Genomic DNA, 10856 nt, shown 5'->3' with positions numbered 1-10856 from the left:
CCTTGTAACCATTGATGCCACTTCCTTATACACAAATATTCCGCATGTCCAGGGCCTCGCTGCGATGGAGCACTTCCTTTCACGCCGATCACCTGCCGCCCTACCTAAAACCTCTTTCCTCATTACCTTAGCCAGCTTCATCCTGACCCACAACTTCTTCACTTTTGAAGGCCAGACATACCAACAATTAAAGGGAACAGCCATGGGTACCAGGATGGCCCCCTCGTATGCCAACCTATTCATGGGTCGCTTAGAGGAAGCCTTCCTGGTTACCCAGGCCTGCCAACCCGAAGTTTGGTACAGATTTATTGATGACATTTTCGTGATCTGGACTCACAGTGAAGAAGAACTCCAGAATTTCCTCTCCAACCTTAACTCCTTTGGTTCCATCAGATTCACCTGGTCCTACTCCAAATCCCATGCCACTTTCCTTGACGTTGACCTCCACCTGTCCAATGGCCAGCTTCACACGTCCGTCCACATTAAACCCACCAACAAGCAACAGTACCTCCATTATGACAGCTGCCACCCATTCCACATCAAACGGTCCCTTCCCTACAGCCTTGGTCTTCGTGGCAAACGAATCTGCTCCAGTCCGGAATCCTTGAACCATTACACCAACAACCTGAAAACAGCTTTTGCATCCCGGAACTACCCTCCCGACCTGGTACAGAAGCAAATAACCAGAGCCACATCCTCATCTCCTCAAACCCGGAACCTTCCACAGAAGAACCCCAAAAGTGCCCCACTTGTGACGGGATACTTTCCGGGACTGGATCAGATTCTGAATGTGGCTCTCCAGCAGGGATACGACTTCCTCAAATCCTGCCCTGAAATGAGATCCATCCTTCATGAAATCCTCCCCACTCCACCAAGAGTGTCTTTCCGCCGTCCACCTAACCTTCGCAACCTCTTAGTTCATCCCTATGAAATCCCCAAACCACCTTCCCTACCCTCTGGCTCCTACCCCTGTAACCGCCCCCGGTGTAAAACCTGTCCCATGCACCCTCCCACCACCACCTATTCCAGTCCTGTAACCCGGAAGGTGTACACGATCAAAGGCAGAGCCACGTGTGAAAGCACCCACGTGATTTACCAACTGACCTGCCTACACTGTGAAGCGTTCTATGTGGGAATGACCAGCAACAAACTGTCCATTCGCATGAATGGACACAGGCAGACAGTGTTTGTTGGTAATGAGGATCACCCTGTGGCTAAACATGCCTTGGTGCACGGGCAGCACATCTTGGCACAGTGTTACACCGTCCGGGTTATCTGGATACTTCCCACTAACACCAACCTGTCAGAACTCCGGAGATGGGAACTTGCCCTTCAGCATATCCTTTCTTCTCGCTATCCGCCAGGCCTCAATCTCCGCTAATTTCTAATTTCAATTTGCCGCCGCTCATACCTCACCTGTCTTTCAACTTCATCTTTGCCTCTGTACATCTGCCCCGACTGACATCTCTGCCCAAACTCTTTGCCTTTACAAATGTCTGCTTGTGTCTGTGTATGTGTGGATGGATATGTGTGTGTGTGCGAGTGTATACCTGTCCTTTTTTCCCCCTAAGGTAAGTCTTTCCGCTCCCGGGATTGGAATGACTCCTTACCCTCTCCCTTAAAACCCATATCCTTTTGTCTTTCCTTCTCCTTCCCTCTTTCCTGACGAGGCAACCATTGGTTGCGAAAGCTAGAATTTTGTGTGTATGTTTGTGTTTGTTTGTGTGTCTATCGACCTGCCAGCGCTTTTGTTTGGTAAGTTTCATCATCTTTCTTTTTAGACACATATATATATATATATACTCTTCTGGCCTCACAAGTGTAGGGCACCAATTTTATTGTCTATCAAGTTTAAAAGTTATTATTACTGCAATTAAATGTTTTTGTGGTTTTCCTTTAATAAATCCAACGTATCCTCCACCACACACCGTCAGGTGAGTTGCGGGGTATAAATGCAGATGTAGAAATATTGTCTGGAAATTAGCTTGTAAAATATTGCATGGATTCTGAGCCTAGCAGTTTCATTTGTGACATAAATTACAGGACTTTTCTCAAATGCATTTACTTTAATAATTGTGAATTGCGCCTTGCAGCTAATTGTCGTGATTGTGTTGCAAAAATTCTGTTATAAGCAAAGACTAAGGAGAAAAAGAACAATCTCATGATGATAAGCATGCACAAGTATGTCTATGTAAAGTATCTATTTTTGAACCACAAAATCAGCTGTGCCACTGTAAATGCGTATTGTTGTAAATATTTCTCAGTACAATTGTTTAACAGTGCTTAGTCCCACATCTTTCCTTCATAAGATGACCTAAAATTACATCTTTATTGGTTCATAGCCAAGCCAGCTGAAAAATCAGTCATTTATTGTACACTTAGCTGTTTAAGTGTAAATAAAATATCCTCCAAGTCTGCAGTCTCTTGTGAAATAGAAATGTTATACTAGCTGAATGAGCAGCTGCGCAACATTAAAGAAAAGCTATCTTGAACACACACTTACACTGCCTTTTATTCCTGTCATCCTGGATTTCCCTGAACATCGATTAACTGAAGTATTTATTGTCACCCACAGTTTCTTCACAAGCATGAGATCAAAAAGTAGTAGCTGTAGTAAAATTTTTTTTATAAATTTGGAATCATGTTCTTACATATACTTTCTGTGATGTCCCCATTTCTTCTCCTTCCTTGTTCTAACAAGCAATCTCGTCATCACTAATTCTGTAATTATTCCTACTTTTGTATCGAAGTTTATTCTCTGGTTAACTTCACTAATCCTGCCAGAATCACCAGTTTAGTTAGCCTATGTTTATTCACTGGTTAGGCCTTATTATGTCTTTTTACGATGTGTCTTCCATGCTATTCCAAGAATAGAATAAGATGGCTGCTAACAGGGGGCTGTACAACTCCCTCTTAGTAGTGTGGTGATTTGGCAAAAATTTTCTGTCAAAATTTCATTTCCTCAGATTCACAGAGAAGACAATGTGTAGTTTTTTTTTGTTATTCCTGTTAGTCATTTATTTCCACTCTGGTAGTCTGAATCTATGGATTTCAATAACAATTATAAGTATGCTTATCATTCACACACTCAATCAACAACATAAACAAACAGTAATTGACATTTGCCCATTCGGGTCTGTTTGGCTCAGCTTGTATAGCCCCATCCCCTTTTGTCTGCAGGAAAGTTTCTTATTTCTAGATGTGATGGGGATTCCCCTGGCAGAGACAATATGTACACTATGCATGCATTCAAAAATCAAGTTATGATCCATTCAGAAATCAACTTAGAATGTGTTCAAAAATGTTCAAAAACCAACAGGGATGTGTTTCAAAATCATACAAACAACTGATAGACCAAAGTGCACTGGATGCTAGGCGCTTTGTGGAAAAAGTTTTTTTTTCTTCAAGAATATGAATTTGGAGCCCACTGAAATTGCTGTTCGGGGCAGATACCCCAGTTTTTATCCCTCCACCCCCCTCGATTCAGGCCTGGGAAAAACAATCCCATAATGATCCAGTACAGTGTTACTGGTGTACTGCTTGGCACAGTCATGTTGATTAAATATATGCATGTAACACTGAAAAGTATTACGAGATGGAATGAGCATACAAATACAGTGGTAGGGAAGGTGAATGGTAAGCTTCAGTTTACTAGGAGAATTTTACAAAAGTTTAGGCAGTCTGATGCTAGGATTTGTCCATTCAACATGGAGTGAAAGTGAAAATGCCACGAAGTTATGACAAACATTAGAATGGTGTGATCATGCACAGTAAATGAAGCATGGAAATAAGCCTGTTTGTGCAGAGTTTATTGTAATGCGTAACAACTTACAACTAATGGCAGACAATGATACACACAGAGAATAAAAAACCAAAAACTAAAGCATCTAAAGAATGGAAGATAACACAAATCAAAGAAAAATAGTGTTGCTTCTTTAAAATAACATTAATATTGTACCATTAACACCCTCTCTCAATGTTAATTATCAGTGTTACAGGAACAAATTGCAAGCTCTAAGTAAGTCCCAACAAGGCTCTAAATTTTTCAAATTTTATTTTATATAGTGACTTTGTTAGAACATCAGCATTTTGGTCATTTGTCCTAATGTACTTCAACATAACTTTCTTAATAAAAACTTTCTCTCTCACATATAAAATTTTCATATCTGTATGCTTTAGTTTATGATGGAACTGTGGGTTCTTGCAAAGGTTTATTACTGGTATATTGTCTTCATAAAGTACAACAGCTCTTTGACTGCCAGAAAGGCTATGATACACTAGTTGCCATGCTTGTTGTTGTTGTTGTTGTTGTTGTTGTTGTTTTCAGTCCGGAGACTGGTTTGATGCAGTTCTCCATGCTACTCTATCCTGTGCAAGCTACTTCATCTCCCAGTACGTACTGCAGCCTACATCCCTCTTAATCTGCTTAGTGTATTCATCTCTTGGTCTCCCTCTATGATTTTTACCCTCCACGCTGCCCTCCAATACTAAATTGGTGATTCCTTGATGCCTCAGAATATGCCCTACCTACTGATGCCTTATTCTAGTCAAATTGTGTCACAAATTTCTCTTCTCTCCCATTCTATTCAATACTTTCTCATTAGTTATGTAATCTACCCATTTAATCTTCAGCATTCTTCTGTAGCACCACATCTTGAAAGCTTCTTTCTCTTCTTGTCTAAACTATTTATTGTCCATGTTTCACTTCCATACATGGCTACAGTCCATACAAATACTTTCAGAAACGACTTCCTGACACTTAAATCTATACTCGATGTTAACCAATTTCTGTTCTTCAGAAACGATTTCCTTGCCATTGCCAGTCTACATTTTATATCCTCTCTACTTCGACCATCATCAGTTACTTTGCTCCCCAAATAGCAAAACTCCTTTACTACTTTAAGTGTCTCATTTCCTAATCTAATTCCCTCAGCATCACCCGAGTTAACTCGACTACATTCCATTATCCTCATTTTACTTTTGTTGATGTTCATCTTACATCCTCCTTTCAAGATACTGTCCGCTCCGTTCAACTGCTCTTCCAAGTCCTTTGCTGTCTCTGACAGAATTACAATGTCATCAGCTAACCTTAAAGTTTTTATTTCTTCTCCATGGATTTTAATACCTACTCTGAATTTTTCTTTTGTTTCCTTTACTGCTTGCTCAATATACAGATTGAATAACATTAGGGAGAGGCTACAACCATGTCTCACTCCCTTCCCAACCCCTGCTTCCCTTTTATGTCCCTCGACTCTTCTAACTACCATCTAGTTTCTGTACAAATTGTAAACAGCCTTTCGCTCCCTGTGTTTTACCCCTGCCACCTTCAGAATTTGAAAGAGAGTATTCCAGTCAACATTGTCAAAAGCTTTCTCTAAGTCTACAAATGCTAGAAACATAGGTTTGTCTTTTCTTAATCTAGCTTCTAAGATAAGCCGTAGGGTCAGTATCGCCTCCCTAGTTCCAACATTTCTAGGGAATCCAAACAGATTTTTCCCGAGGTCAGTTTCTGCCAGTTTTTCCATTCGTATGTAAAGAATTCGCATTAGTATTTTGCAGCCATGACTTATTAAACTGATACGAGGTGTGGCTAGAAAAAAACCGGACTAGTACTGGTGAAACAATAAAACGAATGCAATAAGGCTGAAAGTCGCGTGGCCTGTCACGTGACTCTCGCTCCGCCTACTGCTCGAGTTTCATCTGCCTCCTGCACTCAGTCTGCCCGTGGCGTCTGTTTTAAATAGTTGACGTTTTGTCTGTGCTTCGGAAAATATTGAGTGTACAGAAAGAACAGCGTGTTAACATCAAATTTTGTTTCAAACTAGGAAAATCTGCAAGTGAAACGTTTGTAATGTTACAACAAGTGTACGACGATGATTGTTTATCGCGAACACAAGTGTTTGAGTGGTTTAAACGATTTAAAGATGGCCGCGAAGACACCAGTGATGACACTCGCACTGGCAGACCATTGTCAGCAAAAACTGATGCAAACATTGAAAAAATTGGTAAACTTGTTCGACAAGATCGCCGTTTAACAATCAGAGCAGTGTCTGAGTTAACAGGAGTTGACAAGGAAAGTGTTAGGCAGATTTTTCATGAAAGTTTCAACATGAACAAAGTGTGTTCAAAAATGGTTCCAAAGAGTCTCACAATTGAACAGAAGGAACGCCGAAGAATGATTTGTTCTGACATCCTGGAAAACATTGAAAGTGATCCCACCTTCTTACAAAATCGATGCATTGGAAAACTCCTGGTTCTCCACGACAAAAAAAAGCACGAATGTCAAAATCGAAATTCAAGGCAATGATGATTGTTTTTTTTGACATCAAAGGGATTGTGCACATTGATTGGGTACCAGAGGGACAAACAGTGAAGCAGCATTACTACATTAGCGTCCTGGCTACCCTACATGAGCGAGTACGGAGAAAACGGAATTTTCCTGTAGGCAGTATCTATCTTACCCCTAGTGAGATAAGCCTCTACATCCTTACGTTTGTCCTCCAGCCATCCCTGCTTAGCCATTTTGCACTTCCTGTCGATCTCATTTTTGAGACGTTTGTATTCCTTTTCACCTGCTTCGTTTACTGTATTTTTATATTTTCTCATTTCATTAATTAAATTCAATATCTCTTCTGTTACCCAAGGATTCCTACTAGCCCTCATCTTTTTACCTACTTGACCCTCTGCTGCCTTCACTATTTCATCCGTCAAAGCTATCCATTCTTCTTCTACTGTATTTCTTTCCCCCATTCTTGTCAATTGTTCCCTTATGCTCTTCCTGAAACTCTGTACAACCTCTGGTTTAGTCAGTTTATCCAGGTCCCATCTCCTTAAATTGCCATCTTTTTGCAGTTTCTTCAGTTTTAATCTACAGTTCATAACCAATAGATTGTGGTCAGAGTCCACATCTGGCCCTGGAAATGTCTTACAGTTTAAAACCTGGTTCCTAAATCTCTGTCTCACATTATATAATCTCTCTGATGCCTCCTAGTATCTCCAGGCTTCTTCCATGTATACAACCTACTTTTATGATTCTTGAACCAAGTGTTAGCTATGATTAAGTTATGCTCTGTGCAAAATTCTACCAGGCGGCTTCCTCTTTCATTTCTTACCCCCAATTCCTTCTCTTCCTTTTCCTACTATCGAATTCCAGTCACCCATGACTATTAAATTTTCGTCTCCATTCACTATCTGAATAATTTCTTTTATCTCACCATACATTTCTTCATCATCTGCAGAGCTAGTTGGCATATAAACTTGTACTACTGTAGTAGGCATGGGCTTCGTGTCTATCTTGGCCACAATGAGGCATTCACAATGCTGTTTGTAGTAGCTTATCCACACTCCTATATTTTTATTCATTATTAAACCCACTCCTGCATTACCCCTATTTGCTTTTGTATTTATAACCCTGTATTCACCTGACCAAAAGTCCTGTTCCTCCTGCCACCGAACTTCACTAATTCCCATTGGCTCTGAGCACTATGGGACTTAACATCTGTGGTCATCAGTCCCCGAGAACTTAGAACTACTTAAACCTAACTAACCTAAGGACATCACACACACCCATGCCCGAGGCATGATTCGTACCTGCGACTGCAGCGGTCACGCGGTTCCAGACTGAAGCGCCTAGAACCGCACGGCCACACCGGCCGGCACTAATTCCCATTATATCTAACTTTAACCTATCCATTCCCTTTTTAAATTTTCTAACCTACCTGCCCGATTAATGGATCTGACATTCCACACTCCAATCCGTAGAACGCCAGTTTTCTTTCTCCTGATAATGAAGTCCTTTTGTGTAGTCCCCGCCCGGAGATTCGAATGGGGACTATTTTACCTCCGGAATATTTTACCCAAGGGGACGCCATCATCATTTAACCATACAGTAAAGCTGCATGCCCTCGGTAAAAATTATGGCTGTAGTTTCCCCTTGCTTTCAGCCGTTCGCAGTACCAGCACAACAAGGCCGTTTTGGTTAGTGTTACAAGGCCAGAGCAGTCAACCATCTAGACTGTTGCCCTTGCAACTACTGAAAAGGCTGCTGCCCCTCTTCAGGAACCACAGGTTTGTCTGGCCTCTCAGCAGATACCCCTCCGTTGTGGTTGCACCTACAGTACGGCTATCTGTATCACTGAGGCACGCAAGCCTCCCCACCAACGGCAAGGTCCATGGTTCATGGTGGAGGTTGTCATGCTTAGGGGCTACAAATTCAGATTCTATTGATCACAGACAGACTGTGGATTGCTTCTTAGAAGCCCATGAAATATGACAACCCAAAACTTTGAAAGGATAACCACTTGTGGACTTTCTGTCTACTCTGTCACCAGCCCAATCAGAGTCCACATAACCAATTATAGGATATGTACATTTTTCATCTCTAGCATATAAGACACAGTTTTAGGGTTTCCTCAATGTAATGCAAGATGGATTTTAAAGCGTTCTACAAATCCGGACTTGCATGTGATTGGTACCTGCTTAGAATCTTTATAGCTATGCAAATATCTGATGTTAAACCTAACATAGCATATGTCAGTGACCTTATTAATTTTCTACACCTTTTCTCAGTGTCTTCATTTACACATTTTTCTATTTTTAACATACTGTGATCAAAATTTTCGTCCATGGGTGTTGAAACAGAATTACGTTCAAACTTATAAAAAACTTACAACACTTTTTCAAGATAGGTACTTGGACAAATTGTTATAGTGCCCTCCCTCAGATTTTGAACAATATTCATTCCCATATAGTTCCTAATCATACCCAAATATTTTAGTTTTTAGTTATCACTCAATAACAGCTTTATTGTCAGTTTCAGTAAACAAATATATATGCTTTATGGCTATTTTCTGTTGTCATTACATACAAGCAATACTCAAAATCACTAATTAAAAATCCTAAGCCAGTTGTCACTGTGCAAAATTTAAGATTCCATTTTTTGGGTAACTCCTTTAAAGCATACAGAACTTGCTAAGTTTACAAACTTTACCAGTCATTTTACTGCAACATCCAGTACATAATTTAACATAAAAGTCTTCAACTATCTCTCCATAGGGAAATGCACTAAAAACATATGGTTGACAAGTGGGAAAATTATTTCTCATTCTGAAACAAAAAAAAAAAAAAAAAAAAAAAAAAAAGTTTCACTGATGTTAGTTTTCCTACTGGACTTTATATCTCGCAATAAGACAAGCTTTTAAGAAACAACATTACCTTTTTTGTGTTTTTTTTTCACCTAAAAACCCACTTTTTGTCAAAAACATCACAACCATTTGGCATACATAGATGATCCCACGCGTTGTTTTCTTCCAGGGCTTGCAGCTCTCTTGGTATGGCATCTTTCCAATTTTTAGCTTCACTACAAGAGATTGCTTCGGTGTAGATGCTGGGGTCTTCATCATTCACTGCTGTCAACAGACCCAACTCATAATCCTCCAAGTAATTCTGGTGTTGAATTTTCCTCCTGGGCCTAAGATTTATTTATTTTGTTTATTTCTATTTGCATGTCAAGTTCCGTAGGACCAAATTGAGGAGCAAATCTCCAAGCTCATGGCACATGTCAGTACATGAAATTACAACATAAAAGTAATAACAGATAAAAATAAAATGTTTATGAACCTGAGAAAAGTCAGTCCATAAGTTTAATTAAACGCAATCAGCAATACAACAAGAATCAGCTTAATTTGCAGGGCACAGCGTCCAGGAGAAACTACAGCATCCTACATTCAAGACGTCTTGGAGCTGTGTAAAATAGAGGATCCTAGAATGAAGTAGGAAGATAAGGTTGCACATCTCATGAAGGGTGTTGCTGAGGACATGTATCAAGCCCCACTCCTGAAGGAGGTTTCGACAGCAGATGACATCATAAAATGGTGCCAGTATATCGAGACGATGCATCAAAATAGAAGTTTGAATGGCTTCCAAATGCCGTATCGATGTCTGTGGTGGAGGAAGGAACTGATTTCACAGGTGTTCTTCATCAGATAGTGAGAGAGAAAGTTCAGAAGGAACTTGGATTGCACGGCAAGCAAAAAACCGAAATGCGTCAAGAGGTCATAAGGGAAGAAATGGAACAGACATTGAACCCAGTCTCTCGTCCTGCATTTCCCTTTAAAACGGTGAAAAAGTCGAGACTCAGGCGAAGTTACGTTCCTACAATGCCGCATAAGGAACTTGTTTGGGCACCAAGGGAGACTGACGTCTGGAGGACCCAGGATAACCAACCAGTGTTTCCACTGCGGACTACCGGGACATGGGGTGCGCTATTGTCGAGAAAGGCGGCGTATATTTGATGACGCCCGCGCCAGAAGACAGCAGCTCGATCTTAGCCGACGCCAACTCCGGGACGTCGAAGATGAACAAGAAGGTTTGGCTGCAGGACGACGTAGGTCACCATCACCGCAAGCTAGCCGCTGGAGAGGACGCTCCCCAACACGTAGATCAAGGTCTCCATTGCTGTTTAGAAGCTCCAGCCGATCACCTAACCGCAGCAACCTGGAGAAATAAAGGGTGCGACCTTCCTTGGAGGTGAGGCCGCCGAACAGAAAAATCCTCCGCCGTCGATCACTACAAAAATGATAGGAAACTACATCGATATTCTCATGGGTGGCCGACCAGCCCAAGCTGTTGTGGACTCTGGAGCACCATATTCAGTCATTTCGAAGGAGTACCGTCGCCCGTTGCAGAAAACCGTATTCGTCGACAACAGGACATCCCTGTTAAAGGTGGAAAATATGTAAAACCTACAGGAAGATGTGTTATTCGTGTGAGTGTAAGTGTCCATACAAAGCCCTTAGAATTCATCGTCTTACAAGAGTGTAGTAGTGACGTCATTCTTGGATGGTACTTTTTGAAAG

Source organism: Schistocerca americana, chromosome 8 (genome assembly GCF_021461395.2).
Source record: "Schistocerca americana isolate TAMUIC-IGC-003095 chromosome 8, iqSchAmer2.1, whole genome shotgun sequence".
Classification (NCBI taxonomy): domain Eukaryota; kingdom Metazoa; phylum Arthropoda; class Insecta; order Orthoptera; family Acrididae; genus Schistocerca; species Schistocerca americana.
Note: the sequence above shows the minus strand (reverse complement) of the source record.